This window comes from Lasioglossum baleicum, chromosome 20 (genome assembly GCF_051020765.1).
Source record: "Lasioglossum baleicum chromosome 20, iyLasBale1, whole genome shotgun sequence".
In the NCBI taxonomy this organism is placed as follows: Eukaryota; Metazoa; Arthropoda; class Insecta; order Hymenoptera; family Halictidae; genus Lasioglossum; species Lasioglossum baleicum.
In genome coordinates, this window is record NC_134948.1 from 6,633,557 (window position 1) to 6,661,322 (window position 27,766).

Here is a 27,766-nt window from a genome sequence, read left to right on the forward strand (position 1 = left end):
GTATCGTTTTATTCGGAAAAGAGTCGAGAATGGGCCAGTAAAAGTTTCGTGAAGATATCATTCGTTGCAAAAGAGTTATATCAAAAAATACGTACTATCGCGCCGATAGATTTGACAAGTTTCCAAGTTTACATCGAGAACTTTCAATATTGGACATTATTTCTTCAATTGTCACGATAATGGTTCAATATACTCTGCAACTATGAGAGACTATCTACGCCTAAATAATCGCATTAGCTGGCCAGAATTCTGTGAAAAATGCAAATTTCCACAGCAAACAGGTCCCGAAAGCGAAGGTTCTATTAAAACACAAGTTCCGGGCTAACAACAGGGCCTCAGTCACCGGATAAGCGAGCATATAATTCACGAAATAGGAACCCGTGGCTCGCGATTCGTGGCATCTGTGATCATACAGAACGACAGGAAAGAGAGAGAGAGAGATAGAAAGCGAGAGAAAGCGAGAGAGAGCGAGAGAGAAAGACAGAGGACTCTCGATCTCTAACGGGTTCCTCTTCGTATCTCCTTCTGTCGTCCGTGTGCGCAAACTACGTGGCTCCAATAAGCTTCCGGAAACCGGCGAGCGGCGAACCGTGGCTCGATATATCCTGGTTGTACCTCGTTTGATCCTGCGATACCCGAGTTCCGAGATCATGGACCAACCACAGAGAGAATATCGGATAACGCGCCAGCCCACGTTTTGCCACCCTCGACATCGTGATCGCCGCCACCGCGAGAATACCAACCCGATGTGTCGGACCCGGGTGAAAGGTACCCGGCTGAAGTACCCGCAGAAGGAAGCCTCGAAGAGGATGGGGGCCACACCGTAGATAGAGGACGGCCCCCGGGAAGAACGGCTCCTTGAAAGTTTCGCCAATTAGGCAACCCCGTTATCGAAACGTTATTTGAGGAAATTTTGGGCTGGGTGAGGGCTCATTCGAAAGAGGAAGGTTCACCGCAGGGGGTCATGAGGTTAACGAGAATATGTTTATATCTAATAATATTAGTGTCCAAAGTAGAGTAAAAATCTAGGGAAAAAACGAGCAGATTTCAATGCATTTTTCTGTCTCCAAAAGACTTTTTGACTGATGGGATGACCAGAGCCCCCTGCGGTGAACCTTCCTCTTTCGAATGAGCCCTCACCCAGCCCAAAATTTGCTCAAATGAGGACACTAAGTGAAAACTACGAAACCCATGTTTTCGACTCAAAATCTAGTAAGAAATCTACTAAAGAAAATTTACTGTACCAAAATGGCTAGAACAGAACAACCGAAGCCCCCACTAAAATTGCTCAAAAATCATTGCAGACCTGAAAAAGAAAAATTTGATCGAAAATCGGTCGAATTGCGAAACCCGATCTCGTCGTAGTTACATTAGTGCGTTACGTGACGAACTTGCTAGATTCCCCGGCCCCCGAAAAGTGGCATAAAACGCGAAACGAAGAATGTCTCGATGAAAAAGAACGTGCGTGGAACCGGAAGCGAGACTGCTAGACCCGGAGAATGACAAAATGGTGGAAGAAAAGGCGCCGAAAGAGGCCGGCGGCGGGGGGAGGTGGTGGTGTAAAAATGGGGGAAACGGGTTAAGAGGATCGTAGTTTTAATTCGCCGAGAAAATAAAGGCCGCGGGCGAAATCGACTACTTCGCGGAGATTTTAAGCGATTGGCACCCCCCCGGGTTCCTTCTTATTGTTAGTTGGCCAAAATGGCCGCCCGCTCTAAAGAGAAGAATTAAGCTGCCGAGTTTTCCCGTCGAAAGTTTTCGACGAGAACCAACCCCCACACCCCCTCTTTCTTTTCCTTCTTCTGCTCGATGTTACTTTCAGTTTGCTCCCGGGATCTTTCTTCTCTGGATCATAGATCAACATCAAGCCATGCCGATGTTTTCGACATTCGCTTTCGCCCCGGTGGCCTCGTCCGTCTCGATTATAAAACCGAAAACACTCGCGAAATAATTTTTGTTCCATTTCGTTTTTCTTCGGCGAGCAAAAATCTTATTCTATTCCAGTTACCTAACAAGCGAAGGACCTTCGATTTTGATAATTTTTTGTGAGATGGTGGTATTTGGATCCCTAATTATGTCTGCAAAATATTAGGTTTAGTTACTGAATAGTTTTAAAGATATAAACAATTAAAGTTTCATACCATGTTGATATACCACGATTTGAGCTGTAGCTTAATTGTTTATATCTTTAAAACTATTGAGTAACTACACCTAATATTTTGCATACGTAATTAGGGATCCATATACCGTCATCTCACAAAAAATTATCAAAATCGAAGGTAGGACACCAGCCCCGGTTAGTGTTTCTAATTTTTCTCTGAATTTTGGGTGGGTCAATTATGACTCGCGGTGATTTTTTTTGTACAATTTGGTAGCAAATCATTGATATTTAATTTCGGGTTACAAACCGAACAAAAATGTATAGGGGAACAGAAGTCAAAGGGTAACGATAGCACGATAAATTTCGAGTATCGTGTTGTTTCTATCGAAATGGTTGATCGAGCGTCGGATCTCGACCGTAGGAAAAAAAAAGGTTTGGGTATTGGAAATTAATTAAAAAGAACGAATATCATTACGAAATCCATTCGCCGCGTAGAGCTGAATTCGAAAGTCTATCGCGATTTCGCTGGCCAATTTTTTTCTCGTTTCACCCCCTACTTTCTCTCTCTACCACCCCTCTCTAGCGTTGCAGATTACCTTTGAAATATCGCTGACATTTGTTCGGTTCTAGCCGCGAAAACGAGGCAGAAATAAATATAAATTTGATCATGCGTTTAGATAGTACATCCCCCCACCCCTCTGACGATTTTTTTTGCATGTTTCTTTTTCGTGTCTGTGAAACAATTTGTCTACACATTTTATTTCGTCTCGTTGTTATTGATTTTCAAGATTGGAACCGATAGAATAAACGAGTGGGTCAATTTGTTATTTAAGAAAATTTGATTGCTCGTTCAGTTTTGATTTATTTCGTAAACGTATACGTGTTGTAACTACATAATCGTTAATGCGACGTTGACGAACACAGTACGGTTTTTTAAAATAAACAACATTAATCGAAGTGTCGAGAACAGTAATTATTGGTAATATGTAATTTAATATCTCGACAAATAGACACTGCAAAATTATTTATGTTTAAACTGCGAGCTGTGCGTATTTGTTATCAATTAACAAACATAAACGATGCATATCAAATATGAAAACAATAAAAATACAAATGGACGGTGACCATTCACAGTTGTATTTAATTAAAAAATATATATATATAACATCATAAAATTCTAATTCTTACAAACGGTTTTCTATTTGTATTTTTAAATTAAAAATTGAGAACTGGTAAGAATATTCGCGACTGGAAAGTCGGGTGTTGGATCGAAGCACGGTTTGAAACATCGAAACGGAAGTTATTTGCTACTTCACCTAACATTATTGTCGTCCTGGCGTTTCTAATACAGGGTGTCACTGTAACTGATGTCGTTGGTCCTGTTATGCGCGACGGATGCGACCGTAACCGCAATCATGCGCGGAATGAACATCGCCGGAATGGGTGGGACAACCGAAAACGGATGATTCCATGCAGGATACAAATTTCACCCAGCAAGGACTCGGATTTTTTGCACACGCAGGCTTCCCGTTCGGAAAATATCGACGTCGACAGAATTAACTGGCCGGGAAAACAACAAACAACGAATTATCCACAATACAACTTTCGTTCAAAATTGTTCAATTCTCAATATTTAGACAATAGATTTTTATTCAACTCTTTCAAGATCATGGATATTTTTTTTGCACGTTACCTTATACTTTCCTTTCGATATCTTGGTAGAGCATAGAAAAACGAATCCAACGAGTACCATGACCATACCATTTCGATCATTCGATCTCCAGATATTCATGTCTGAAAGCTACCATAATTAATCCTCTCAGACACGCATATCTCGAGATCGCATGATCAAAAGTGTATCGTCATGGTAGTCGTTGGAATCGCGTTTTCATGCTCTACAAGAATACTGAAGAAAATGTATAGGGTGTCGTTAGAAAAAAAGAACCAATAGCCTTGAAATCTTGTTAAAAAATCACACTGAGAAGTTTCTCACGAAGAAACAGCAATTGCATCAAGATACTATCTTCTGACCAACGTTTTCATTAGTTCCAGACAGTTCCGGACATGTTGCCATAACTTGGCCGCTTTATCGATGATAACTGTCGATTGTAGCATTCGTAGGTAGCATCATGCGCCATTGTAATGCAATTTGGTCTGGCGCGGCCTTCGGAAAGCCGTTCCGGGACGCGACATCGACGTTTCCGCAAAGAGAACGCCTCCGAAAGTGGTCGGCGGGATGTTACGGGGGGTGCAACAACCCCTATAACAACCACCGGTAGCTACAGAACGTCGGATTATTCTCTTAAGGGCGCGAGGACGCGCCCGGAAACATAGTAAACGCCGCGTTCCTACATAGTAAACGTCAGCCGCGGCGTTCTTGCCTCGCCCGGGCACAGCGGATCCTTGGAAGTTTTGCCAATTAAGCACGGTCATTAAGTCGAACTCTCGCTTCATTAGCGAGAACATCCGGACAATTATCGATACCGAGGATGAAACGTGGCTGCGCGTTTCTTGCGCCGTTCGAAAACCGATGGAACTGCGCGCTTTATGAATACAGGATGTTCCGAACAAAACAAGCCATTTCACTGTGTCTTATTATTTTTTTTTCTATTGAATACGAGAAAGTACTCAATTCTTTTAGATTTTATTCTGCGCTGATATGGTTCGTTCGGATGATCGAGACTGTACTAAATCGCGGATTGCACGGGCATATTAGCTCCGAGTTGTATCGTGTTTGGACTCGTTTCATCCGGAAAACTGTCAGGACTATGTCAACGAAAGTTTCATTAAGAAATAAATAAAAATAAAAAAGGTATGCAATGTTTCGTGTGTACAACGATAAGCGAGTAGAGTTTGAAACGGTGAAAAGATTAAAAGAATTTAAGAATGTCACCGCACTATTTCGAATATACTAACACGTAAATCGTGTAAATTCGCATTCGATCGACAACGTTGTTGAAGGAGAGACCGTATCAGGAAGAAGTGGCGGCCATGTTTGTTCCCCGATCGGGAATTAATAGAGCCGAATGCGTGCACGGTGAAAACACAAGTCGGCTCCGTGAAAAATTAGCGAGCGCAGGGGAGGCAAACAGTTCGCCTCGCAGTCCTATTAAATCGGTTGATTGACGGAAAAATGGAATATCCGATTCTGTTTGTCCCTCAATTATTTCCAATAATCGAGAATTCTGCCGAAATTGACCGGCGAAGATTGCGAGGGCTCCCGAAACGGACGCTGAACACTTTTTTTCGCGTTGATCCTGCAACGTCGGGGATCGACGATTTTTCAATATGAAATATGAAAATAGCTCGACGAAACATCCAAGTTGTTTTTTAAGAGAACGGTTGACTCTACGAGTATATTTAGTTCCTTTGGGACTTTTGTTCTTCGCGACGAGTGCGACAGGATGCAGTGGAAAAACATGTTTGACCTTGAGAAAAGTGTCAAGGTCAGACCTGCGGTTCATTTTTTAAACAGATCCCCATAATTTTTAAACAGCCTGTACAGGGTGCAGAGAAATTATATGTCGCAGCTACCATAGGATGATTCTACACCCTCGATTTGGTTGAAGTTGAACTAAATAAGGTGTCATTTAAAATTCGATTACAAGATTTGACGCATACGACAACTCGGCAAGCTAACATAAGCATGGTGATAATAAAAGTCACAATGTTTCGGGCAAATTTACCTGCAAATAACAGAACAGTCAGGGCCCGCTCTAGCGGTTACGACGCCCCGGGCAAAAAAAAAAAAAGACAAATTGCCGCCCCTTTTTAAGCACTAAGCACCGCGCTGAACAAAATGACCTGTTTTTTTTTAGCAAAATTGTCTGGCAAGGGTAGTCTGAAATTTTCTATTAATTGAATATTTAAAACATCATTATTTTTGTCACACTTACAGCCAAAGCCAAAATGGCGCCCCGGGCAAATACCCGGGTTGTCTCCCCCCCCTAGAGCGGGCCTGGAACAGTATAACTTACATCGGGGAAACTGTCTCAAATTGACACGAGAAGGACGGGTGAGGGTTAAAATTCAAGGTCAAGGTCAATATTGCGGCACTTTCCCTAGTCCAATTTCGACCAAATCAAGGGTGCAGAATCATCCTATGGTATCCGCGACATGCAATTTCTGTACACCCTGTACATGAATACACAGCAGTTGAGCGCGCAGAAAGGTCGAAAACGCCGACTGGAGGATAGGAAGGGTGGATTCTCGGAAACACAGGGGCGCAGAAATTAAAAACGTGTAGGATCGCGTCGATAAAATTCCCGGGGGAGGATCGATCGGAATTCAATTCATCGTGCCCCGGTCCTTGCGCGGTCGCGTCATTCCCGGTGCATATTTCTTCGGATGCACCGCGCCGTCGAGGATGCAAAAGAGAGAGAGAGAGAGAGAGAGATAGTCTGCATACAATCGATTATACCACGGGGTGAGTTTACGAAAATTTGTAGGCGTCGGGCAGGGTTGAAAATTTAGGTCGATTTCGAGAGTCTCGACTAGAGAGTCTCGGCAAAAACGTCTAAATCCTGTGACCTCCGTCGTTCGAAAGGTTAATCGGCTACACGGTTATTACCCAGACACACCACCTCTCCCCCTTTCTCTCTCTCTCTCTGTCTCTCCACCGTTGCATGTTGCACAGTTCTCCCTGGAGGGCGACAAGTGCATTCCGGAAACGCTTATCGTTTTAATGGCCGACCGTCGCCGCGATTTCCTGGATCAGAGATCCGGCGAGAACCGTGGGCTTCGGTTTTACTATCAGACTGCGGATCTTCGCACGAAATCACCGTTACCCGTGGTAATTGGACTCCGGGAGTCTAATTAAAACGCTGTGGCCACTCTTACAGATTCGTCAATGTGTCCACGCCTGGCGGTTAGGTCCATCCCTAAATCAGTTGTCCTATTTCTGGGCCATTGCTTTCACACCGTCGAGAAGAACGAGGTGGAGTGATTTGGAGTTTTTCGAACCAATTTCTAATTTTGTTTGTTTATTCTACCCTTATGTAGTCTAGAAAAATATTGTATAGATTATTTAGAACCTCTTGCATTTAACATGTTTGCGCGAATCCTCATTATAAGATTGTAAATTAATACATTAAAGAATGGTACAGAATGTAGTAAAGAATGGACATTTTCAGAGAGGTTTTGTAACATTTCTAGAGGAACATTAACAAATTGCTGAAAGAAATACAGTAAATGGGTATCCGGTTGACTACACAAGGGTTAATTTTGCACTGTAGCATCGAGTCAGACTCGTGACGAATAAATACATGTATAACTACAGCACTGTACTTCACAGTATCGACGGATCAGGGGATTGAGGAGAATACAGTTACCCCCTCCCTTCTTACCGGGTCAGTCGCGACGCAGACGCAACGCGAATTGGCTGCGCGCATCACGTCACGTGACCGATCGTGGTAGGGGAAGGGTAGAGTGGGAGACAAGTCTTAATCTGGCGACACTGGTTTCATCTTACCCATTCGTTTATTTGTTATTATAATTCACTCGGGGCTCGCTGGGGAATCGAAAGCGGCTTAGGTCTCTCGAGAAAGTGATGCTGTAGCAAGTTCCCGGAGCGGACAGGTCGAAATTAGAGGATAAAGAGAGAGAGAGAGAGAGAGCCCATCGAACCTGCGGAACCAGAAAACAGCCACCTTCGTGGCCGCTGATAACGACCGCAGAGGAGGACGCGATATTTCGCAATCTGTTGACCTTTTAGTCGAGCAAAACTTCGGATCAGGGGGAGGAGGTGGTGGAGGAAAAAAGCAGCGGAGTCAGGGTCTTGGAAACTCTCCTTAAGTCCTCAACCGGATTTTCTTATTTAAGGGAATCGGCCGAGATTCGAGTTAAGGTCACCCGAGATATTTCACGAATACGAAAGAAAATGTTTAAAAAAAAAACTATTTTTTCACATTGGGATTCGAGTTACTTAATAGTATGTACAAATTCTTCTGGACAGTATCAGCATCGCCCAAACTCGCTTAAAGATGCAACAAGAAATATGGTTTGGTAGTTAAATGAAAATATTGGTTTTATCGTCTATCGGCGATTAATGTAAAAATAAATTTGACGCGTTTCGTGTAAATAGTAAATGAAATGTCAAAATGTTGTGAATCTCTGGTTTACATCACGTGCATTAATCTGGTCAAGAGCTGTCAAGAATATTCTCAAACAGCATCAGAATAATGTCTTCTCGTGGTGTGCAGTGTTCACTGATTTACAATTTCGCATACCGCCTTTGTTTATAATTATTTCTTTATGAAAAGTATATCGACACGTCCGCGGTACTTTTCTGATTAGAACGAGTCCAAACACGACGCAAATCGGATCGCATTTACCCGTGTAATCTCCACGGTTCAGCGGAGCCTCTGTTATCCGAACGGTCGGAGGATCCGTGGTACACTGAGAAAAAAAATCCTGTCGAAACAAAAAAAATATTTGTTGATTCAATAAAATGTACTATTGAATAGTGCCAATATCATATGAACTTATTTTAATATTTAATACTATTGAATATCAATAGCAAAACTCGTTTCCGCCAATCATACAAGCGAATAGCTTGACCATCAATGTTTTCAAAAAAATAAGATATATGGCCTCAAACCAATTCCAGTATAAATCAATACATTTCTCAAATTTTTTTTAACAACACATCTGATTGAAGGAAAAAAAAGAAATATTACGAATAGTAATGTACGGTATTGAATCGAATAATATTTTCAATCATTTCGTGATAGACAATTCGAATACATCACGATTTGCTTCTAAATTTCATATACTATTGAGAAGACTACATTGATATTCATCGAAGTAAGAAAATGACAATAACACGCGTGTTATTGAAGTAACTACTTTTTTTTCTCAGTGTATGAAAGAGACACGTGTCACGTCGAAGATAACCTAGGAACGTTTAGGATGGGTTTAGATGGTGGAGTGTGATCAGCCAATGATGGCCGACGTCGTTGTGAGAAATCGCGATGAAAATCGTAAGCTCGGCGAAACCGGAAGTTGGCCGACGAACCCCTCGGCCAGAGATCGGCTTTGCACGGTTCGCGTTCTCTGTTAGGGAAACAATTTTTCACACGAGGAGAGCCGGGATTGGTGCCGGCTCTAGCGGTTTTCCTGCGGGGGAAGAGGGGAGGGAGGGAAGGAAGCCGGCGAATCTGATATCACGAGATGAACGGAAGTCCGAAGGCGGGATGAAGATAAGGCCGGAGAATAACAGAGGGTAACCGCGAGGTGTCCCCGGTCGCCCTCGTGAATTATGCAAAATCAACGAGTCGGACCCGTGTCAGCGGGAAACAGTGCATCCCGAGCCGAAACTCTGGCTGCTCTCTCTGCCTGCCTGCCCGACCCTGCCGGAAGATGCCCCGACGCGCAATCCTCATCCCCCGATTTAAATTCGCCTAAAAGTCGGCCACGGCTTGTACACATCTTCGCCGAAACCCTCGTCCACGCCGTGAAACTTCGCCGACACATTTTTCCACGTCCCGCACGGCTTCCAGCCTCCAGGATAGCGTCTGCTGTCTTTAATTTCTCACGTTCTTAGATTTCTCGGCTCGTTTCTTGTCCGAGTGAGTTACGTCTAAATAAAAAAATATATTAAAGAAACTAAAACGCAGTGAAAAAGAGAAAATAATTTTTTTTAGTCATTAGTGACTATGAATAAAAGCGTGGAGCGCTAAACTATATTGACCGAATCTTCGTGGGCGCTCCACGCTTTTATTTATACGTAGTCACTAATGTCTAAAAAAATTATTTTCTCCTTTTCATTTCCTCCAAGTTTCTAGCTCATCGGGAAGTGGTTTAAAATTCGACAAGCTAATATAAGCGTGGTAAAATGGTCCCGTTTTATTAAAATTTAAATAAAATGATTTGATTTTTAGTGAAAATAAAAAATATGCGCCTTTATTTTAAAAAAATATATATATTGTATATTCTTAAGGGGCGGCAATTTGACTTTTTGTCCGTACAGGAACGATTTAGTCTAAGTAAATTGTTATTTAGTAGTAAGATTTCAGCTGAAGATCGAGCTCTCTTTACGAAAGTGGTTGCATCATATCCGGGACATTTTTCTGATTGAAACGAGTACCAACATGACATAGTTGAGAGCATATTTGCCTGTTCGATTCGTGAAGCTGGAGATCCCACTTAATCGTGATTTATTCGGGTGAATGTGACGAATATGTTGATATATAAGTTTCATAGAAAAATAGAATTATTTAAGTGTAGAATCTAACGCGAGTAAACATTCCACGTCTTATAAACAAAAGGAGCAGGAGGAAAGGGTTGGCTTTCGAGCAAAACGACCCTAAATTCCTCCCCCTCGATCCCGCAACGTTCTCTCGTCCCTCCGTTTTTTCCCGCGCCACCGAGTCTTTACGAGGCGACCTCCGTTTAAGGAGATTAGGTTTACACGGATCTTAGTTTTACTTGAATTTACGAAATCGCATCCCGCGACCGGGGGAGGGGACGCGCGCGAGAGTTTTATGCGAGTTTAAAGCGGAAAGTTCAGTTACGGGGGGGAAACGAATGGAGCGAGTGAGAGGGTTGAGGAAGAGGACTGAGGGGACACGATTGTTTTCGCTACATTTGTTTCGCGAATGCAACGCCACGAAGAAAAAATACGGTTCTCGCGCCAAGAAGATACGATCGTCCCTCCGAGTTTGCCTTTCAATGCACCGGCGGCTGCAAGGATAAACCCCTGATCCTCTTTGAGACCGGCACGAACTACCGAAACACAGTTTGTTGATTTCTCTTTGGTATGTTAATCCTCGTTACCGGCCGCTGTCGCGGATCCGCGACACTGTTGCTCACCTGCATGGCCGACACCGTGCCATTCGGAAATTGGAGAACTGACAATTTTCTAATTGTCGAGTCGAAGCATTTCTTCAAACGTGATCATATTTCAACAAGTTTTTAGAATTGGCAAATTCACCAATGTTGAGAACCAACACCTCACACGTCCACTAACTTAATCTAATAATTGGGATTATACATATAAATTACATAAAAATGAATATATTGTATAATTATAATAAAATAAGTATGTAATTATACGTATAAAAGATGGCTGGGTACAGCACAATTATTGAAAAACCTGTGAGTAGTCTTCCGGTGGATAGTGTTAATTTGTTGTATTTTAATTTAATTCATTTCTGTTTATTTCTCTATTGTGTTCAAAAGTGAAGGCGATCATATCTCAACAAGTTTTTAGAATTGGCAAATTCACCAATGTTGAGAACCAACACCTAACGTCCACAAACTTAATCTAATAATTGGGATTATATAAATCATGTGATTTATAAATGAATATATAAAATTATAATAAAATAATTATGTAAATTATACACATAAAAGATGACAGGACACAATTATTGAAAATCTAGCGAACAGTGTTAATTTGTTGTAGTTTGATTTATTCAAATTTATTTCATTTTCTCTGTTTTAATTTAATTTTTGAAACGAACAGAAAGATCACAGTAAGACAAATCTCTCCGAGCGAAGAAACCGCTAACGAATTTGTTAGAAAATTCGCCTAACGGCGACGGACTGCGCAATAATTTACTACGTTTTACAATGCAAATATGCAGCACGAGAATGAGAGAACAAATAGTTCGGGTCCTCAATCCCGCTCGTTATCGTCGAGGAGCATCGCGTTTAAATGCAATTTTGCTTCTTACCTCTTTGCAAAAACAAAAAGACGCGCGCGCCGTTTATCCCCCGCAACATGTGCCTCGGGTCGAATAAACGAGAGAAAACCGAGGGTTGTTAGTGCATACACGCGGGTGAAAGGAAGCTGGCAAAGAACAGAGTTAACGTTCTTTGTCCGACGAAGAAAGCGCGGGAAACACAGCCGCGACGCTCTTATTTGAATACACCGGGTCTGTCCATTTTGTGATTACCGTCCTCGTTAAATGCGACTCGCGACGATTTTTCCGATACGCTCAACCGACGGAAAAGACGCTGACGTACTCGATTATCGAGCTACGGCACTTGAAAAAGTATTTTTTTTAAATTTTTTATTCGTTCATTTGATGCACTGGAATTAATCTGCAGTTGATTAAATAAACAATAACTGTATCGTTTGCTGTCTCCCGTATCAGATTCTGCGAGAACACACTTTTTCCATGCTTAAGATCGCACACGAATGTTGTTGTATTTAATTGCATTTTGTTTGAAACTTCTAACAACTTATTTTATCTTATGCGCGACGCTTTTCCGGTTAAAATGATCCCAAACACGATACCATTTGCATTTCGCGTGCTTGGTAAATCCACGATTTAATAGAGCCTCTATTATCCGAACTGACGGGACACAGTCCTCAAAAATTTGATTTTAACTGCACATAATCGGTAAAATACAGTTGGTACGGAGAATGATTATACTGACAGTTCAGATCGAATTTTATTGTTAAATTCGGGCACTGTCGAAGAAAAATTTTCCTTCGAATCAATTTAATAGGAATGAATTCGGGGCTGAATGAAATTACACGTATCGCAATAATTGCCGCGAATTCGAAATGAAAATGCATGAGGGACCACCGGTAACAACCGGTCGCGCTCTCTATTGTCTCTCGTTAGAACATATAAATTCGCGAAGATCGCCGCGAGATTATAAATTTAAATATCGTTACGCGACACGTAACTCTCGGCCGCTACACCGGCTAATTATAACGTTCTCATTTTACTTCGTTAATTTCAATAGTCCCCGGCACGCGGAACAATTAATTTTCTCCGGAAGAAGGGGGAGAACGGGGTGGCAGCAAAGGGGTGGAAAAATCCGATCGGAGAACCGAAGAAAGTAATTGCCACGGGGGTCTAAACTCGGCTAGATCCGCACCGACGAAATTTACGGCCGGCGAATTTTCGCTCGAATTCGAAATCCACATTTAACGGCCATTATCTATCCTGTAGAATAAAGGGAAAAAAGGGATAAGGAGGTCCAGCGCCGGTTTAATCCCGAAGGATCACAAGCAGCGTCTCTCGTTCGACCAGGGGAAACGATAATAATTTCGTTAGGAGCTAGCGTTAAGGTATCTCTCTGTTGACCGCTTCATCCCCTTGTTACTACCCTCTCTCATCTGGTAATGCTGCACAGTTCTCGTAAATGTGGCCAAGACAATTTCCTTTTAATTTGGACGATACATTCAGTACGATTTTTAATGGATTTATTTAGTTGGAATGGCTGTTGAGTTATTGTTTTTCATCCCCTTCTTGCAATGCTATATAATTCTCTTTTGAGTGGCCAAGACAATTTTCTTTTAATTTGGATAATACATTGAGTACGTTTTTTAATGGATTTATTTAGTTGGAGTATCCGTTGAATTATTGGTTTTCATCCCCTTCTTGGAATGCTATACAATTCTCTTTAAAGTGACCAGGACAATTTTCTTTTAATTAGTACATACATTGCTTACGATTTTTAATGGATTCATTTAGTTCGAATTTCTTTTTCATCCCCAAGACGATTTTCATGTAATTAGTACAGCACATTTCTTACAACTTATGATGAACTTATTAAATAGGAATTGCTATTGAATTTTTGTTCTGCACCCCCTTGGGTTGGGCAGAAAAAAATATTTTCTTTATCCATACAAATTACCCTTTTAAAACACAGTACGTTATCAGAATTTTTCTCTCAGGCCAAAATTATAATAAACATGTTTCGCTGATCTCATTTAAATATATCACTCCACATTCGCATACATATTTTCGAATGTACATTTTCATTTCCGTTTGTCTGAAAATCTCCTGTTTGAACAACCCCCTCCCCCGCACGCTAAGCCAATCGTCTCTCGAGCGATTCGAGATCGTGGATCGTTGCGGATCAAGAGCGTAATTCGTATTTAACCGACGGAACGATAATAAGTCGCTCTTAGGTATTAAGGTATTTCCATGTTGGTCCCCTTTTTCCAGATAACACACGTACAAACACAGACCCACACATATACATACCCTTTCGAACCTCTTTTTCCTCGTTTTTCCAACGTGTTCACCTTCCTCTCCTCTTCTCGAGATAACAAGGATACGGGCTTTCTTTCCCCCTTTCAACCCCAACCCCCTGCGCGCTCTTTTTCGCCTTTTTTCGCTCCCTTGCCAAAACAAATGTTACCAGATAACCATCTCCTTCTTCCTCTTTTTCCACGGTGATCCCCTTCTTCGTGCTGCCTCGCACGAGATCCTCATCTCTTCCCCTCCTCTCCCTCACCCCTCTCTGCCTCTCTCTCTCTGTTCTATTCGGCTAATTCCACCCTCGAAATCCTTCGCAGGTCAATGACCTTCCGGTAGTCGGCTTCGAGGAGAACTCGAAGCTCTTATTTGATCTTCTCCTTCTCTTTCTACTGTTTTTTTCCCTTCTTCCTCTGTCTCTTCGATTCTCCCTCTCTCTTTCCACTATCCTACCCTCTCCCTTCTTCGTTAATGGACGAGTTTGTAGTAATGGCTGGATTACGGGTTTTCTTTATGTTTTCCCCTTTTTTCCCACCCTTCTTTCTCTCCCGTTTGTCCGGTCAGCTTTTAGCTTCCGCGGCGGTGAGCAAGGTTACGCGTGAGCGGGAACAACAGATCAGCATTAGGTCAAATACTTGTGTCTCTCGGGCTACGGCTACTTGAACGATGGAGATGCGCGGTCGAGGAAATCCCGAGGCGGATTCAACCCTGGTAACCGAAAATATTCTGACTCCGAGCGCTGCATTCGGAGAGGTTTCTGCGAGGATTGCTTCTAGAGTTACCAATTGTTTTTAATAAAGTCGGGGAGCGCAGTGTAGGTTTTTGTAGAGCACCCAATTTTTCAGCAGTAGTCGCTGAAATTCACAATCATCTACACAAGCCTTTCGTAACAATTATTTCAACGACTATTGTATCATCGAATATGTTCAAACAATTATTTAAATGACTATTATATTGTCGAGAATGTTAAAAGAATTATTTAAACGACTATTATATCGTCGAGAATGTGAAAACAATTATTTAAACGATCATCGTTTCGTGCAAAATGCAGAAACAATTATTTCGAACATTTCTAATCAGTACACTGTTAAACATATTTTCCACTTTCGTAAATAATCTACATTAATTAAGTAAAACTTTTTCCAAATACTTTCATGCATATGCATATGTATGAATAATTTAATTGTGTGTGTTTTTTTTTGTTCAAACATGTTCGATTTTATTAGAACTATTCTTGTTAGGATCAATTGTTAGGTTAAATAATTATTTCGACCATTTCCATGTTCATATTTATTCCACGCTGATCAAGTACAACTTCTCGGAAGTACTTTTGCAAATACATTCATATGCTTAAACATTCATGTGCATAAACAATTTGATCGTGTATATTTTAGTTTGGACAACTTTCCATTAAACGATTTGCACAAATTACGGAACTTTCCCGGCAGGTACAGCGTTTAGTAAGCCGTAGCGGATCTTCTTCGAAAAAGCACACCGTTGCGCGAAGTTACTAGCGAGTAAAAAGAACAAGATTAAAGAAAGAGAACTGAATAAAAAAAAAAAAACACACAAAAAGAAAGAAAAATAGAAAAAGAAAACTACGAGCACGATAGTCCGTGAATCGCAAAGAGTTTCCGAGTGGCACAAGCGTTGCTGTCTCTTCCTTCGCGCAAATAAAGTTTCTCGTAATGCATAAAACGCGCGGGCAAAAGTTTTTCTAATTGCATAAAAGCGAAAACTGAAACGGCGCAACGAGCTTGGCCTGCTGGATGCAACCCCCTGCGTAACTTTGAATGAAACTTGATAAAAATAGTATAACCATTATACGACCTGGCCGGGACTCTCGAGTGCCCTTGCTAACGAGAATAATTTATTTCCTTCGAAAAATCGTGTCACTGTCTCTATTTTTAGTTATGCGAGCCAGTTTTCAGTAGAAATTCTTTGCAATTGTTCGTTCGGTTAAGGTCATCAGTCTTTTTTTTAATGGTAAGTGATGACTTTCTTTCTGTATTCTTGTAGAGCGCGAAAAGACGAATCCAACGAGTATAATGACCATACTGCTTCAATGTTTCAATATCGAGATATTTATGATTGAAAATTTAAAAAAAAAAATATTTAATTCTTTCAGTCACGAATATCTCGAGATTGAGTGATCGAAGCGGTATGGTCATTATACTCGTTGGATTCGTCTTTTCACGCTCTACGAGAATATCGAACCAAATATACAGGGTGTCAATTTTGAAACTACCAATAATCTGGAAATTTCATAAAAATTCTTCTCACCATTATATCTGAAGTAATAGAGTTATTCCAATTCAAATTCTGCACGCTAGTTCTGCGAGCATACTTCTTTTCTCATTTTCTTCTCCATATCGTGTTTCCATCACGTTCCAGTGGGAGCAACCTTACAAACCAGTTCAAGAAAGCTCGATTTATTCTTGCTCGCGTGTCCCTTTGATTAAATCTTCGCAGTTTTTCTGAGAAACCGGAAGGAATGAGTCGGCCGCCATCTTTCCCGTAGTTTCTTTTCCATGCGATTTGCCCGGGCCTGGTCTTTGTTTTCGCGATGGTTCCACCGAATTTCGATCGTATGTGGCCCGGCCATTTCCCCCGGAGAAGAAAGTTTGTTGCCGAAGAAAGGTCAGGGTGAAAGTTCTCCGCCGGGCTCGCTCAATTTCTTTCGGCTTCTCCCCCGACGAATTTTTCTACTCGGCTTTTTCCCTCATTGTTTCCCACCGACCCTCTTCCCTGATAGTTCGCTGGAAGTTTCGCCTCCACTTCATCAATCAATCGGGGATTGCATTTTCGAGGAAGCCGTGCGGGGAGTCGTGTGAGCCCCGGCGCGCCGCGGCGCGAATTTCAAACGCGGTTATGGCCGATTCGCCTGAATCGTGGCTTTTGCTACTTTGATGCATCGCTTTATTATGAACGAACTGCCGAGGGTTTATGGAAATTTGCGATTTTCTTGCGAAAGAGAGGAAAGTTCGCAGAAAGTTTCCTTTTTCTTTCTCTGATGTTTTCATGGACATGATGAAATAAAACTCAGATGGGGGAAGCTGTTTAGTTGAGATTTATTACATCAGTAATGCTGAGATTTAGGTTGAGAAACAAACTGTGATTTTTATTTCTTCTTCGATGGTTTTAACGAATTACAAATTGTCCGTTATTGTTAATAAATCTTCTATATTTTCTGCAAGTTGTTTATACTGTTTCTAATGATCATACCATTTCTTCCTGACTATATTTTACAATAATTATTTCGTTCTGTCTGTTTCAGGTAAGTGTTCAGTTGCTATCGAAATATTACGCCGATCAATGCAAAGGTATATTTCAATTAATTTCTCTTTTCGGTCCCGATTGCTTTTGTGGCTCGCATTATCCGACTGTAATTAACATTCGGATGATAATAATAATCAACGTAATAACAATAAGCCGCAAACGATGTCATTCCCATTTTGCAAAATCTAATTAAATCAAAGGAGGAATTGTAGTGAATTTATCCACGAGATTCGTTACCGAATAACCATTTCCCTTATAACTAGTAAATAGAGTTTCGACGATAATTAACGTAACCAAAAAATACTAGAAATTACTCAAATTTTTAACCCACCCAAATTAAAAAACCAAAGGCTCCGGCGTGTTTCTTACATTTATTTATAAGTTATATCGTCTTTATCAGGGAACTACTTTTCTTCGGTCTAATTGCTTTTATGCAGATACCAAAATGCTCGCCGCGATAGTCCGTTTGACTTCCGTTCTTCCGCTCCGAAAGTTCTGTTGTTTGGCGATGTTTTTCTTTAATTTTCCCCGTAAAAGATAGATGGATCCCCGGCGTTTTCTAATATAGATTTCTCGCTCGGAAAGCGGACAGCCCCGTTGTCCGTGTTCCCTCTCAGCTTTCTTTAATTACCGGATTTTACGAATCCCCTTTCTGTCTATCTCTTTGTCTTTTTCTCTCATTTCCTTTTTCCCCTGTTGCTCGATAAGGGCCAAGACTGATGAGCCGGCCGCCATTGCTGCAGATATGCGCCATATTAACCGTTCTACTCTGTAAACGCTATTATACCGAGAACGTGTCCCGCAATCAATCATTATACACTGATTCCAGTCTTACAGTCTTTTTCGCTTCCGACCCATCGATTACACCCCCTCCAACCCCCGCGATCTGTTAAGGACGAAGTTACTCTTCTTTCGAATTCAATTAGCTTGCAATATTATTTCGCCATTTTATTCTCTCAGACCTATTATTCATTCCTTCATGTTTTTATTCAAGTTTTATATTTCATTAATTCAATGCGCTGTGTTGTTCTGCCATTTCGTTTACTCGACTTCGCTTTGTTTCTTCACGTTTGCATTCAGCTGGAATAATGTTAATGGCGAGATTAAATTCTAAATAATTTTTGCGGGAAGATAAAGGCTCATATGTTATTAACTTTATGTACATTAACATTCTGAATTTTAAATTCATCCCTTTCAGTTTTGTTTAAAAGAAAAATTGTATATTTAAATCGTCTGTACCTGTAACAATAATTAATACACATAAAAAAAAAAACAAATACAAATGTTAATTAGTATATAAGTTATAGATAAAGATTAGCTAAGACTGATAGGTTAAGTTAATGTAAAGATATGGTTGTGAGGGTCACTAAGGGACCAGGCAATAAACTCGCGTAGCTTATTCTCTATCCTGATCAATGTAATAACATCTGTATACATTGAATTTTTTAATAAAAATCTTCAAAAAAAATTAGAGCGTCGTGCTAATAACGCGAAGGTCGCGGGTTCGATCCCCTCATTGGCCAGTATTATTTTTGCTAAACTGCATATGCACTTTTCAACGAGAAATGTGCAAAGATATCAACGGTGAACATCGGCCCGTTAGCTCAGTTGGTTAGAGCGTCGTGCTAATAACGCGAAGGTCGCGGGTTCGATCCCCTCACGGGCCAGCATTACTTTTTTCGAAACTCCAGAAACAGTTATTTTGCAGTAAACATGCAACAGTAATAAAACAGCAATAAATAACAGCAACAGCGATAAATTGAAACATGTTTTATACACGGTATGTCAACTGATTGATTTCTATAAACATTGAAGTAAATCTCCTATTTTTGGCGGTGAGTAATCAGACTATCGATAATGAAAAAATCCGCTGAATCAGATTTCGTTTTAGTCTCATTGAACCGTATCAATACCGCGAATGCAAAATCATGGCCGGCCTCTTTATAATCGCGTTATCAGCTCCGAAACAGGGACCATATCGAGGAGAGCGACTGTATCGACGCCGCTGACGAGTCCAACTAATTGAAATGCAATTTAATAAAGAGTTTAATATTTTCCTGATTATGGATTCATCGTTACGCGCGCGATCGTTTATATAAATTCGCTGCGTCGGACACGAATTTGCAAAAATTACGTTTTATTACTAGTTTTATAATTCTGGTATCAATTTCATTTTTTTTTTTTTTGGAAGATTTGAAGGTCAAAGGGTCAAGTATGAAACATATTACAGCCTGTAACTTCCAAAAAATCACTGGTCAAACTTTTTTAACGATATACAGTTTGATCTATTTTTTTGTAATTCTTCACTTGTCAATTTTTAACTTTTGTTCCATTTCTTTTTTCGTTTTGAGGTTGAAACTTGCAATTCAATGTCCTGATGGAAAGTCTATCTTCAGAATTGTTATTTGTTATTTCGGAAATGTTATTATCCGAACACATCGATCAAATCGATTTATTTCTTCTGTTCCAGGTCTCGTTATGTAAATATCGCGAGCATAAATATTATCAAAGTAAACTACATTATTTACTACCACGCGTCAAATCTTGTAATCGAATTTTAAACCCCTTCCCATAGTCCAGTCTAGCTAAAATTTTGTATACACACTTGCTTCCGATGACAATAAAAGTACAAAATAAAATATATAAAAAAAACTTTTTAGAATGCACTAAAAAGGAGAAAACAATTTTTTCCCTGGTTCTCCATAAAATACGGAATCCGGTTAAATTATTTTTCCCCAAAATGCTAAGAAATTAGTTCAAGGTTTCTTCTGTTATAAAATTAGTGTCGGAATAGATAGAAAAATTTAATATAAATTTAAATAAAATCATGACATTTGTGTCTACAAATAAAATCGTGGAGCGCCCACGAACATTACGTCAGTATAGTTTAGCGCTCCACGCTTTATTTATTTTTATAGTCACAAACGTCATGACTTTATTTAAATTTATATTACATTTTTCTATCTATTCCGACACTAATTTTATGCCAGAAGAAAGTTTGAACTAATTGCTTAACATTTTGGGAAAAAATATTATTAGTCATTTAACTGGCTTCGGTATGTTATTGAGAACCAGGAAAAAAATAATTTTCTCCTTTCCAGTGCATTTTAATATACGCGGGGTTTTCAAAAAGCTTTTCTTATATATTTTATTTTACTGCGATTCGCGGATTAATGGCCGTCGGACACGCATAAATCGTTAATATAGGTAGTTCGACGTGACTTCTAACGAGGATGATGCAAACTGTATAAGGGGATCAGTTAAATATTAATCTAACTTTTATATTGGACAATTGCCATAGTCGTTCCGATTCATATGCGACCTGGTGTGACTCCAATGATAGCGAAGTTAAGAAATCAATATTCTATGTATTTTTTCAAAATTCCACTCGAGCAGGAAATCGTAGAAATATTGATTTCCGCAGATAATCGCGCTCAGTATGACATTTCGCGATTCGGAGTTCACGCGACCAGCTCCCCTAAGCGATTTCTCGCGGATTACTCCCCATTATCGCGAAACAATCGTACCGGTTCGATCGCGATTCCGATCTATCCGAGCCAGTGCGATGATAATGGCGCGCGAAATATTATACATCTGCGGAGAGAGCAATAACGTTATTGCATCGAGTGCGACGTAATTTGATAATTCGCGGGGGCCGGTCCTCTCAATGGCCAATAGCGTTAATGGATTACATTGCCGGCTGCGGTAATTCGCAACACTGTACACGACATAACTGCTCCCGTAACGCGTTTCTGCGGGTGTAACGGCCGGCCAAGAAATTTTCTCTCGACCGCCGCCGCGCCGGGAAAACTTTTACATCCGTGTTTTCCGCCTTTATACCATTGTTCCTTGTACGAGAACATCTCTGGAAAACACCACCATTGTTTTTATTATTTCTCCAACCATCAAGAATTATACAATACTTTTTTTACTGTATAATTTTTAGGTCAACTAAATCTCGTTACAAACATTCGCGTATTATTCGCCACATCTTCCCGATTAAAACGAGACCAAACACGACGCAGTTTGTTCAATTCACAATTAACACTTTCATCTTCAAGCATTCACAATAATCGCACCGAAAGATAGCATAGAAATTTTCTGTTACATCGCAATCTTAAATGAAACTATTAGATGACGTTACTGAGGGTGACTTGTTAGTTCACAATGAAAATTACTGTTGCTATCGAAGGTTCCATTAAAAACCGTTTAGCCATGTACCATAGATTTTTCGAAATTATGCAATAATCACCGATCGGTTGAATGTTAAGTATAACCACGATTTTCAATCTATGACGATCTATACAAGTCAGTGAACCCATAATTCATCACTAAACAAATTACCATTCTGTTTTCCTCCTGCCCAGGTTCGGATGGCAGAGGTTCCAGTTTATCGTGGATTAAACGAGTAAATACGGTCCGAATGGCATCGTGTTTGGTATCATTTTAATCGGGAGACTGTGGCTAATGATTACACTGTGTGTTCAAGTTCCTCTCGACTTCCCCCGTCGTGTATTTCGCAGACAAACGTCGCACAGTAGGGTATTTGGCCTGAAAAAGTGGAAAAAACTATTGTAGCGTTATTTATAGGCTCAAGGTTATAATATTGTATATCGTTGTGGATTCGCCTTAAGATCAGCTACAGCATTATGAAATTCAAAATACATTTTAGTGTTTGAAAAATCAAATTTACCTCAATTTTTTGAAAAAAAAATTTTTTTTTAAACTTTTATATTTTGAAATTTGTAGACGACTGAATACTGTTCCTCTTTTGTTCGAAACATTTTTTTCTCAGATGATCGAAAACCCCTGAAAAAGCGAGCCGATAGTGGAATATTTGCACTATTATAACTTGAAAAGTATTTAAGAAAAAAATATTTTATTATAGCGTTTCGGAAAGCTCTGAAAACAAGTTACAAGAATATGCAATAAAAAAAGAGGGTTTTCTATTTAAGAAATTGAAAGATGACCTTCGCGTGATTTTCAAACGACTATCCAAGGTCAAATCAATGACGCCATTTTATGGCCCCCTCGAAACCATACAACTTTTGTCAGAAACATTTTTTAACCAAAATGCTTAATTTCGAAGATATACGTCTGTTTCACTTTGAATGACTCACCCGGTATATATATTATAAGAACATTTTAAAATTATTACCATTAATTTTCATCCGAAAACACATCAGAAATTTCTACCTCGGATAATTACACTGTCCAACAGCCAAAAAGTATTTCGATTCCCACTATGCGATCCTTGTAGAGTTTTCCTCGCTGATTCCGAATCTGGTTTTAATTTTTTTCCTATACGTCCAGTTTTTGAGCTTTATTTTTATTTTTCAACTTTAAACAAATATTGCGATGTTATTATAAAACATGTTTAAACAATCATAATGTATTAATATTGGATATCACTGTATTCGGGAAAGTCTACAGAATCTTTTGCTGTAAAGAACAATTCAATATCTTTTATAATAACATCACAATATTTGTTTAAAGTTGAAAAATATGTCTTTTTTTTAAACTCCATTTTCTCAAAAACTGGACGTATAGGAAAAAAATTAAAACCAGATTCCTAATCAGCGCGGAAAACTCTATAAGAATCGCATAGTGGGAATCGAAATACTTTTAAAAAGTTGAAATTTGTTGGACAGTGTTATTTCTTCTTCATTTGAGGCCAAGCGTAGCCGGACATGCAGGCGTACGCGAAACGCTGCTAAACGCTTAATACTAAATTAGCTATAAAATTTGTTTTAATAATAAATACTAAATTATTTAGTATTTAGTAAATAATTTAGTATTATATAATACTAAATTAGCTATAAAATAATCACAAATCTTTACCGAATGTAATGACACCAAAAAGAGCACTCGATATCGCTTTATACTATAACAAAATTGTCAATAAAGTTTTGTAATTTTTAAAAAGCTCACAGAATGATTGGTAATATTCAAATATTAATAACTATACTAATTTAGATGATAACATAAAATAAAATCTATGGGAAAGTGCTCTGTATACCTACCTGAACAACGTTTGTAATACAAGAATTTACAGAATTTTCCTTCGAACACTTGAAAATCGCCAATGAACAGACGCGGTCTTAGAGACTGTTTAGAAACGCCCAGCGCGCCTTAAAATCTCTCGACTTTCGATGAAGTTTACTACTTCACGGGTGTACAAATAGAAAAAATAATATTGCAGCCTTATTCTTCAGACCTTTAACTACAACGAACAGCAAAAATTTTATGCCATACGCAAATATTTAGAAATTGAATTTTTTCCACTTTTTCTATATACCCCCACTCTGTGCGTCGTATAAATCGCTAAGCAGAGGCTGCTACGGGCAAGTAGGTTAAAGTCTGCTATTTCTAGGCGTGCCGCCTAACAACAGCAATGGAGGACACCCCACAGACATAGTCGTGTGACCTTCCCGGGGGTGGGTTGCAGGGAGAGGGGAATTGAAATTTTCTCGAGGAGCCTCGTGGCGATACTAATTTTACGATAACGCGTCCCGGCCTGACTCAATCGAGAAGGGAAAACGGCCAGGTCGGTGGATATTGGTCGCAACACCGGGAACAAGGAGGCCTACAGAAGCTATTCAATGCGACGTACGATGCACCTGAGGCCGGGAAAACTCCTCTTTCCTCTCTCTCTCTACCATGCAGATATCTTGGCCTCTAGACTACTCTTTATTCGAGCGCGCCTTTATCTTTTTCTCGGGGAAGGACGCCTGCAGAAATAAGGCTGATCGTAATTCGTTTTTATATCGACAGTATTCCTACCCCTTTTTTACCCTTCGCGGCTGTACCTTCCTTGTTTTATATTTCCCGGCACGTGACGGGATCCGCGCAACGACCGCCGCGGAAATCGCTTTTGGTTTTGCTGACGTTGTTTCGTTGTAACGCGCCGATCCTCTGCCGATTGCCTAATGCGATCCTCCCTCCGTGACATACTAATTGAAAGTGGACAGACGGTGTCCAATCTGCCGAGGGAATCTGTGATTTGTTGCTGGCATTTTATTTGCCACTTTGGCGTTTGGTTTTTGAAACATATTTGAGCACCCTTGGTCTCGGACTCTGTCGAGAGAGACCGCACAAATTTTATTATAACTTTTTCGGTTTTCATTATTTCTGCACGAACTTTTCGCCAATATATTCGCGACACTTTCACGATTAAAACAAGTATAAGCACGATATAATTCGAAGCTTATTTGCCCGTTTAATCCACGATTTAATAGAACCTCTACCATCCGAACTCATCTTATCGTTAAATTAGTATCGAAGGTTCAGTTAATCAACTTTTGTTATCCGAATTATGTGATCGATTGACTAGTTCGGATAATAGAGGTTGAAACCAAATTGTGTCACGTTTGGTATCGTTTCAATCGGAAACGAGTCAGGAGTATGTTATCGAATACATTTACTTGATAACTGACTGTCGAAAAATTCGATAATTGTGAAAACATTTGGGACTGATTTTCAACACACATATTCGACAGAGTGAATCGTTCGAATCCTGTGAAAGCAGATTAAATCTAGGCAAAACTGTAGAAAAATCTTCATAGAAACAACAATCCATGTTCGGAACGGTTCATTAATCCGTTGATTCCTCTCTCGAAACACGATGAAACATTTTCGAGAACGGCGTTGGAAAATTGTAAACCGACCGGCGGACCTTACCGCGTCAAAAATGTGCTGGCTGTCGGGGAATCCCGATCGGAAAGACCGTGGAGCTTCGAAAAATCTAATAATCCTCGGCGAAACAGTATATGAACCATTCGGGCCGCGTGACATACGTGTATCTATGCTGCTAACAAACACGAGTACGCGTCTGCCGTTTATACTGGGTGTACCGGTTAAGTGTTCACCGAAACGTACCCGGCACATTTCGGCCCATTTTCCTGCCACTAATTAATATAGCAGCGCATTAATTATACCTGTACAGGGAATAATAGGTGCCACTTAAGTGATGCTAATAGTGCCATTTAATAAAACAGTCGAGAGATAATCATTGTTTATTCAATACAGTTTGCACAATGACGGTAGATCATCAGAAAAGTCAAGACTAATTTAATTTGTTCGTAATAATTAAACTGCGAATCTTCGTGCATTTATTAAGAAATTTACTGGGTGAAATATAAAACAGTGTGGAAGATATAAAAAGTCTGGGACTATTGTTATGTTGTTCTTAACTTGAAAGGACTATCAGGCAATAAAATGAATTTTTATTTTGAATTAAAAAAAAGATGAACTCTACCATGAACAACAAATGTCTTGGCTTCAATTCGTAGCCAATTGGAGACTGGTTAACCTTTGTTCGGAACGTGTTCTCGTCGGGCGTCGTCTGGGAAACTGTGGTGACAGTTAAGTGGTACACCCAGTACGTGCCGAAACGCGTCCCACGCACGATGCTGTTTGCACGTCCACCTGAGAGCAATATTGACCCGACGAAAGGGGGCGGAGAGGAAATCGACGAGCGAAGAGGAGAGAAAGGAGCGTCGGTGGCCAAAGTAGGCGGTGTGAGTGGGGCGGGGGGAGGCGGTTGGTACGTGGGGGTGGACGGAAGTAACGCGCGACTCGGGTACCATATAAACTTGCCCGCATACAAATTTGCACGGGATCGCGTTAAACCGTTTTCAGTTGCGGACCGTGCGCGCGAGAGTGGCCACTACCCCCCCGCCCACCACCCATCGTCCGCCTCTCCGCGCCCCGGCCCCGCCTCGTCCCGCTTTCCCTTTCCGCCATTTCTCTAATCTCGAGTCGGACAAATCCTACAAACACCGCGCGGCTGAATTTTGCGGTCTGAGAGCCGGGGCTAACAGAAGCGGCGCGCGAGCCGTTTGTGCGGTCTCTCGCTCATCATCACGAGGAAAATATGACGACTGTATGTTTATTTCCTGGTGTGGGTTAGATTAGCTTTGAGAGTCTCCTGGTGAGTGGCTGCGTGGGCTTTGATAACTTGTAGTAGGGTAGATTGTACGTTGACACGGTTTGCGATGGGAAGAGGAGCGATTGGAGTGGGCGGGATTATTGTCTGTGGGTGGAGCGTGAGGGAGGAAGGGGTGGAGTGAGGGAAGAGATATAGGTATGGTGAAATTAGTGCGAGGGAATTGATGAATCAGACTGGAAGAGTGTTGGGGAATTGATGGGGGCAGGGATAGGGAATTGTGGGAGATAGTTGGGTTGGGCCAATGGGGCGGATCCGTGGGAGGAGACTAGGTACACTAAAGTGATAGGAAAAATTGGAACAAAACAATTCGTTAAGGAAAATGGAAGAACTTGCTTACTTAAGAAAATTAATGAGGGAAGATATGAGACGAAAATGGAAGAGAGAGAATTTTTTGGACCTGGTAGGAGGAGTTATGTAGATAGGCGGAGCTAAGGAGTGAAAATGGGAGGAGCTAAGCAAAGTAGGCGGTACAAAATGCAGAAACGAACGAAAATCTTGGAGGACTGTAACAAATTGATAGGAAAGTGATGGAAAATTGATAAATCAGTTGTTGGCCAACAATGCTCACAGCATTGTTTTGAGGAATCTTGGCGGAATAAAGTGACCGTAATTGGGACTTGCAAGATCATTCAACCTCGGGCAGACTATCGCCGGACAAGAGGTAGGTTTAGCCCGAGCAACGAGCTCGTTAACCCGGCATTATTAAAATAACAATCGATACAATCAGAGAAATAGTTGCCGGGCGGGCGTTCCCATTGATACAGTAGTTAGTGCCGATGCTGCGGCCAGACACGGTGAATCGGCTCTCGCAGTAGTCGAGTGCGTTCAATGGTCAGACCTAATAGCCGCATATTGAATGCGTTTAGCCGAGTAGTCAGGACTTTACGGTAATCGGAAGCGATCGAATTGTACATCGGCGTCGACCAGCGAATAAGAATATTCATTAGCCGATTGTGCCGCTAAACAAACAGCCCCATTTGCCGCGACTGATTTAATAAGGAAAAGGGAACCGAAATCGATACACGTTTAATCCACTTTAGGCCCATGGAACAATTTGAAAAAAAAAACAATGTCTACTCTGATCCGTAAAATATGAAAGAAATTTTGTTGCTACAGCAAATGTTTATTTTCATCCCCCGGTTTTGCTCGATCGCTTCAAGCATGCTTATTACGATAAAATAAAGAGACCTTCAATGTGGAATCGAGGTTTTACGCATTCTGCTTAATATTCCATGTTTATTGCCGGGAGATTGAAATTTTCATCAATATCGTACCAGTGTTTTTAGCATCCTCTTTAAACGAGGCTCTTCATATTTTTAATGAAAACAGGTTCCCGTTTGAATCCCATTCGTGGATGTTTTTGCTGATTACAAATAAATACGACCGTGCGCCAGAAGCGTCAAACGAATTGCAATGGAAAATGCGGACTGTAATTTTAAGCAATTCCTAAAAACATATATGTATTTACGATATTTCTTAGCTTTGTAGTCA

General features: G+C 40.6%; 1 protein-coding gene and 1 non-coding gene across 4 annotated transcripts in view; both read left to right on the top strand.

Moving 5' to 3' along the window:
- The window catches only part of Stet (stem cell tumor), a 578,556-nt gene that overhangs the window by 488,603 nt on the left and 62,187 nt on the right, over window positions 1-27,766 (top strand). The gene's annotated exons all lie outside the window — the stretch shown is intronic.
- Window positions 18,919-18,992, top strand: Trnai-aau (transfer RNA isoleucine (anticodon AAU)). Its single transcript has one exon. It is a non-coding gene; the product is annotated as a tRNA-Ile (tRNA).